This window comes from Triturus cristatus, chromosome 1_2 (assembly GCF_964204655.1).
Source record: "Triturus cristatus chromosome 1_2, aTriCri1.1, whole genome shotgun sequence".
NCBI lineage: Eukaryota > Metazoa > Chordata > Amphibia > Caudata > Salamandridae > Triturus > Triturus cristatus.
The window spans coordinates 882,889,268-882,896,991 of NC_140580.1; positions in this window are offsets into that span (position 1 = coordinate 882,889,268).

Below are 7,724 nucleotides of genomic sequence, written 5' to 3' on the forward strand. Positions count from 1 at the left end.
CACTTTCACTCTCGCGGGCCGCGTGGCCGTGTCACTTTCACAGCCGCGCGGCCAATGCTTGTTTTTTTTTGCAGAATGTCAGTCGATGTGAGTGAGGGCTACTTACTGAGGGAAGTGGGTAGGTTTGCTATTTTCTTTCGATTGTTGATTGAAACCGTTTGCGTGTGGTGGGAAGCCAGAGACCCGCCCTTATTATCAGTGGATAACGAGGAGCGCCATTGACCCCGTCACCTTTCGGATGTATTTATCAACGACAGCATCTCGGGGCCTTGTAAGGGCTGATGGGAGCAGCTTGTCAGTCCGCGTGAGACGAGAAGCGCACGGCGTGTGCTCCGGGGCGCTAATTGTATCCCTGTTTGACGCCGTCCATCCCTCCCCCACCCCCGCCTCAGAAGGGCATTGATGGCAATTGTCAGGCAGGCTGGAGCTCATTACCGGACCTCCTCAGATAACGGCCCGCCAGATGTCGTCCACAGAGGAGGGGGTTTTTTAATTCAAAGCCCAGCTCTGCCACAGATGCTGATGATATTACGATGCTCTTTCATCCCCATCAGTGTGTTCAAGTGCATGGGCTGTAACGATACGGATACGCTTTGTTTTATGATAAGTTTGTATTGCTGCATCAAGTCTAATGACCCACGCAAAAGTTCGCATCAGCAGTCTACGTCTGCCGAGGAAAAACTTAGGTACACTTTGTTGTGTAAACTATTGTCACAGTCTTCTTTGATGCATGCATACTACCAGAAAAATTGCTCTTGTTTTTTTTATTTTTTAACTCTCTTCACTTGTGCCTCAAGAAGCCACGGCAGCCCCGTGGTACCGTCTGTATTAAACAAGCATTGGCATAGCCAATAGGTCTCGCTTTTGGGACCAGGACCTTCTAAGTATTTAGTTATGCAGCACAATATCCTTGGTGCAACATCAACTGTTGCATGGCTAAACACTTATAAGGTCCCAAAGGCGAGACCTAGTGGTTATGCCAATGCTTGTTTTTGTAAAGTTGTGTAATTGTACTTTGTTTGGATGAAGGTTATATTTTTTGTGTGCATCTGATATTATGGCATGAAGCAATGCAGTTATGGTTCCATGTTGGACATTTTATCTAAACTTGTGTTAACTACAGTACAACTATTAAGCGGTGGAGATTTATAACATTAACTATTAAATACATTAAGCTTTTAGACAGTCTTGTAGCATACCAGCTAGGTATATAATATACTGATTTAGTTTGCAGGACATGGGTTAACATTACACACTAATTTAACTTCATGTCATGTACCCAAATCTGAAACCCCTCCTTTTAATTATGGCTTCTCAATTACATATCTACTTTTTCCAGTTGAGACACATTTTGTGGCTTGCAGATCAGAGTATGTTATTGCCTAATAGACTGGTTTAAATGCATTGTTGTAATGCAGGTTATAAGAATTTTAGTTGTAGGGCAAGATTTGTACTGTGAAGTGTCGTTGGGCCTTACCAGCAGGCACATGAAGCCAGTAAGCTACTATGCCATTAATTATCACTCAACTATTGGAATTTGGCTCACACTGGTCATACATAGACTGACGCCCTCATTTGAAGTTTGGTGGACAGGTTATCCCATCACAAATGTGAGAGATGGCCCATCATCCAATGTATAATTTGAGACAGAGGTTTCTGGTGCTCGGCTCCGTCACTTAATTCTAAACCCTGGTACTAAAGACAAATCGACCACACGGCGACAATGCCAGTCTAATTTTAAGATGAGCCCAACAACAGTGTTTAATATTTCAATATATATTAAAAATTAATAACACCTTCTGCCCAAGCCATTCTTTGAGCTTTGGGTGGCCTGAAATAGACTGAATTGTCACAGTTGTATTCGTACAATGGTTAGCAATTGTGTAGGTACTGTCATTGGCAGTGCTGACAGGGGCAATGGACGGTGCAAGTTGCAGAGGCCTCCTGAGAAAGGCCCTGGCACTTACATTGAAAAAAATACCCACTGGTCCTGTCTGCCTTTTTACATTTGCATTACATCCTGCGGCACCATAAGACGGATTGGATATCTATCATGTAGGTGACGAAGTAAACCATCCACCTAACTCTAAATTAGCCCCTAAGCATGTTTATGTAGCAATCACAATCAAAAAAGGTCTATTTATTTGCTTCAAATGCATGAGTTGGTGTAAGTTAGGTGTCAGGAACGTAAGTGCTGCATTCACTAAATTTTGATTTCTGTAATTCAGACTATTATGTAAGAAGTAACATTTTCAGAGAAGAAATTTTGGTAGCGACAGTGGAATTTCCACCAGAGTTGAATAAATTTGACAGCTGTAAGCGACACCTAACTGGGCGTTCCCAAGAGAGTGTCAGGAGAGTGCTCCCTACAAATCTGATAAAATACCCACCAACTCACAACTTTTGCCGCATACACAGGCATTTTCATCGCCTTCCTTACATGTTTCTGCACTTCTGTGCATACACCCTAATGAACCAGAAGGAGCAGATTAGCTAAGTGTGGGAATGGGCACTAACATCTCCCATTTTCACAGTGTGTGTGGGAAGGGTAGAAAATGAGTGTTCCAAATTGACAATGGTCTCTCTCAACAGGGTGCACTCCTTCAATACCTAGTTCTAGTGACCCTGGGTGTTATAAAGGGCAGACCTCTGAGCGACAGTGTATTAATCAAAGGAGAATCTTTTGGATGTTCTAGGTTTAGCTACTCCCACAAATTGTAATGCTTCTATAAAAGACATTTTGATGTTAACAAGAGCAGAACTCTGAGTGATTTTATGTTTTATCAAGACTACGAATTTTGATTAAATTAATCTGGGTAATAACAACCACAATGCTCTTATTGAGTTATTATTAATGGCACACTCATGAAGGACTTGGATTATCAAGAGCATTGCTTCAGATGCATGTTGAGTTTTGAAAAAACAGAGGTCCTAGTGAATGAATCTGGGTTACATCATGAGCTGAGCTCTGTTTACGATCAGTTTGATATAGGGATAACCGCTCAGTGAATCTGGAGAATATGGAGAGCTCTGAGAGCAGAGCTGTTTACACGCCAAGGGGTATATTTACAAAGAAATCGCACACCGCGGCACATGAAGCAATTTAGCAGCGCTGCGTCATTTAAAAAATGGAGGGATGTGCCATATTTACAAGAATCTGCAGCACACATAGAAGGAGCAAAAAACGGGGAGAAATAAAAGTATTTTTCCACGTTGCACCACTCTATGGCCTCCCATTGAATAGCATTAGTTTTTGGCACTGCCTCAGATTTACAGATCCTTGTAAATCTGGGGCAGCGGAAAATGCAATGGGTGTCGCATAGAAACGTCCTCAGCAACACCTATTGCACTCCCCTTTGACTCATATACCGGCATAAGGGAGTACGATATTTACAAGGGGGTGTTAAACCATGCAAAGTGACTTAGCACTGCCTTGTAAATGTGGAGCAAGGCACTGCACCACCGGAGCATCGGCAAAAGTGACGTTCCGGTGGCGCAATGCCCTTGTAAATATGCCCCTAATTATTTTTAAGACAAAAGGATGTTATAACAATATCACATCACATGCATATTGTGCATAAACTATTCATTTTGTCCAAGCCTACATAAGCACCACTAACAAACAACATCCAAAAAACGTTATTGATTAACTTCACAGAAAATGGCAGCCTTAATTATTTCTCTACATACCTTTGGTTAGCAAGAATGGCCTTTTCAGATTCAAACTGCAAACGATAGGAAATAATTTAAAACAGTTTAGTATAGAATTGTGAAGGAGTAATGATTGTCCTAATAACTCCCACTGCCATTTACTAGAGGACTATCAACTAGTTAGCTACCCACAACTGATGTGCTTACACACATGAGGCCCCTCTACTCACCCGCCCACCCACCTCAGGGGAGGAACATGAAGGGCAGTGCATACTCTTTGCTACATGCATTCTCCTATCTGAATACCAATGCTTGACTCATTATCATGAGACTAAAGACAACATCTGCTGCACTGGACACGCGGGTTTCCTCTAAGACAGTAATCATGCAGAGATTAGTCTAAGCGTAACTGATCGCGTTGTGAGGCATCAACGCCTTTAAATCATATCAACTTCCCTTTCCTAGTGTGAAAGAGTCATTAATGCAGCCTCTGGCCTATTGATTTGATTTGGAGCTGCAGCTACATAGTGCTTCAATAGCACTCAATAATTTGTCCCAAACAAATTAACTGCTATATTATTGTTGCCTGTGACTGTGAGATCCGCATTGATTGCACTGTGTTGCAGAATGTCTCAGCACCCAACAGAACACTTTGGACAGAACAATTCACAGGCCTCCAACATAGCATAGATATGACACCTAATTGGTTGCCATGGTGCTTCAATAGCACTCAACTCCAAAGTAACTTACTACAGGACACAACAAAAAGAACACTGAACAAGCACCCAACTCACAAAAGATATTGCATAAGTAGTTGGGTATCAACCTGCTCTTAAAGCCACATTCCACCGAAACACAACACACACTAAAACATCCAACGTGAAAAACAAAACACATATTCGTTCAACAATTTTTAAATAAATGTAAAAATGGCTTCTGCTTTGGATATTTACTCATAACATACATAATATGAAAGCTCTTTCATTATTTCAGAATTACATAGGATTGTTATCCCCTGAACAAGCCTTACCTAACTGTAATTCTCACCTGTCGTTTCCGCAGGGGTGAGATGCAAGGTCTGAAGCAAGGTCTCAACTTCCCACACCCACCCGTGCAAGCCCACCAATGTCAAAGCCAACACAGTGGAAATGGGGGAAGAGGGGAAACAAAATAGGGAAAGAAAAGGGAGACACATCACAGAAGCGCTTCAGGTATGGAAAGTCTCATTGAGGGGTCTTTATGTGGTTCCTGTAGTGGAGATAAAGTTATAAGTATTACCATTTGCATGTATTCTGGTGATAGCGCTTTGCAAACAATTTGTGTGGTACTATTGGATATAACTACCTGTGTAAAGTCCCTTTTCCGCTTAGGTATATCTGGTATCAGACAGCAGAATCAGTTATATCATCTAGTTGAGGAAGATTAATTCATTAGCTGGCACATGCATCAACGAGAAAACTGCTCGCAAACGGGCAGATTAGCAGAATCTGCCCCTTTACGACCGGTATTTTTGCATTTGGGATGCATCATCCCAAATGCAAAAATCGCTATTTAAGGAATCTCTAAATAGCGATTCCTTAAATTGCGATTGCATTTAAGGAATCCCTAATTGAGATTCCTTAAATGCAATGCATGAAAGTTTAAAAATTAGCGATTTCGCTAATAGGGGGAGCAAATTACCATGAAGTTGAACTTCATGGTAATTAGCAAAAACTTTGAAAAATGCACTAAAGTGCATTTTTCAAAGTTCCATTTTACACACACACATGCCCTTGGGGCATGTGTGTGTGCAAGATGTATTCATATGCAGATTTCAGGGGTGCAACAGGGTGTCTTTTTGACGCCCTGGCACCCTTGAAATAGCATGAGCAATTTGCGATTCTCTAATTGAGATTAGCAAATTGAGAAAGTCCTCCCATTCATTCCTATGGGCCTCTAGGCCCATAGGAATCAATGGGGAGGTATTTCTTAATTGCGACTCGCAATTTGCGAGTAGCAATTAAGGAATGTTTAGAAATCGCTATTTTGTAAGCGATTTCTACATGCATAGCCTTTTGCTATTCCTTATTAGCGAATCCTTTATTTTTCGCTATTAAGGAATCGCAAATGGCATTGTTGATGCATGTGCCAGTAAGTGTTTTCCTAAGTAGAACAGCAGGATAATATAGTTAAGGAAGTATATACTATAACTGACCTAAAGATGGTCAGCTTGGAATCCAATTAAAGCCCAATTTATTCATATCCAATAAAAATAAGGAAAAAAACTAAAAATATATACTCCCGAAATTGATAAAGTTACAGAAAAAAAAGAAAATACACAAAAATGTGCAGGGCTAAGGTACAATAAAAAATCATCCCCTTAAATAGTCAGGAGGCTAATTTATATTGTCATTACGGCCTTCAAGCATTGTCAGCAAGGAAGCAGAATTTCCATACACCTAGAAGACATACATCAGATAAGTACATTAATTAATATTCAGATCTAAGCAAATGTTACCGCCATTGGGAGTGTGGTTCTTTAGAACATGTTGTCTTTCTTTTGTATTTTCAGGAGCAACATGAAGGTTCCCGCAGTGCCAGACGAGTGGAAGAGATGCAGGAAGTGAAGCCGCAATCACCGAAACAAATGCCCAGCAAGGGAACGTCGGCCAACGTCTGCACAACCCAGAAGGATTCAGGTAAGTGTCAGAGGGGCAGGGTGAAAGACCCATACACGTCTACTAGAACGTGAAGTGCTCTTCCGCCCTGCTAGGCCTCCTTTCTTCCTGTCTTGCTCCGCCCTGCGCACACGTGATCAGGAGTGGAGCAGGCCTGACACTAACTGACAGATCACAGAAGTTAGAAATTGATTCCAGCATCGCAAAATCAGTTTCCTTAAACAACAGGTCCTTCAAGGATCCATTCTAGCCACTACCCTCTTTAATGTATACATAAAAAGCCATTTGGGGTCATACTAAAGAGTTCATGAATCCTTTATCATCAATATCCTGACTATAATTATATCTTAAGGTCTCCTCCCCAAATGACATTTCCCACCTGGCCAATACTCTAAATGCTGTTCGGTGCTGTATGGCTGCCCATCATTTAAAACTTCATCCATCCAAATATTTACTCGTTCCTTTCACCGGTGTCAATAAACTCATGTTTGGACTAATTCAGCATCCTTAATTGCTAAACTTTCATCGCTGACAATGCCAAATCCCTAGGATGCATCCTAGACAAAAACTCTCAATCTCAAGTCAACACCATGGCCAAAAATGCCAGTGTTCATAACATAACACATATTTGTAAACAAAAACTCTCAATCTCAAGTCAACACCATGGCCAAAAATGCCAGTGTTCATAACATAACACATATTTGTAAAGCGCACGTTCACCTAAAGGTATCTTGGGGCTGGATAACATATGTTTATTATTACCCAACTCAATGGTACTCATTTTATCGACCTCAAAAGGATGAAAGGTGGAGTGGACCTGTGGGATTTGAACCTATAACCATGAGTTCAAACACAGGCCTCAACAGGTGACACATTAGTTCACTAAGCCACCAGACCGGCACAACTGTGTCTCCCCAGGCAAATTATTTGCTTCATTCCTGGACAAGATCTTAAAACTTTAGTTCAGTCACTGGTGTTGTCAAGACTCCATTACTGCAACTCTCTACTAACATGTCTTCCCAAAATGCATGTTGCTTCATGTAAGAAAATGGGGTCTTAGTTGAGGTGGGTAAGACCCCACCTCTAGTAATAACCATAATCCTTGTCAGGGTGAACCACTAAAGTCAAGAAATACACCATTAACTCAACCCCCTGGTAGATATGGGATAGAGCAGAAAGACTTAACTTAGAGCAAACATGTAAAGTATTTGTGCAGTATTAAAGCAGTACTATAGTTGAAATACAAAACAATAAAAATCCCAATACGGAGTAGAACAATAGACTGTTATCTTATAAACAAATTGACAAGAATCCAATAAGGGAAACTGAAGATTAATTATTTTTAATGTTTTAAGTTGAAACAGTACCAAGAAGCACAAAGTGTCAATGATCGTCAATGGTCACTGCAGAACAGGA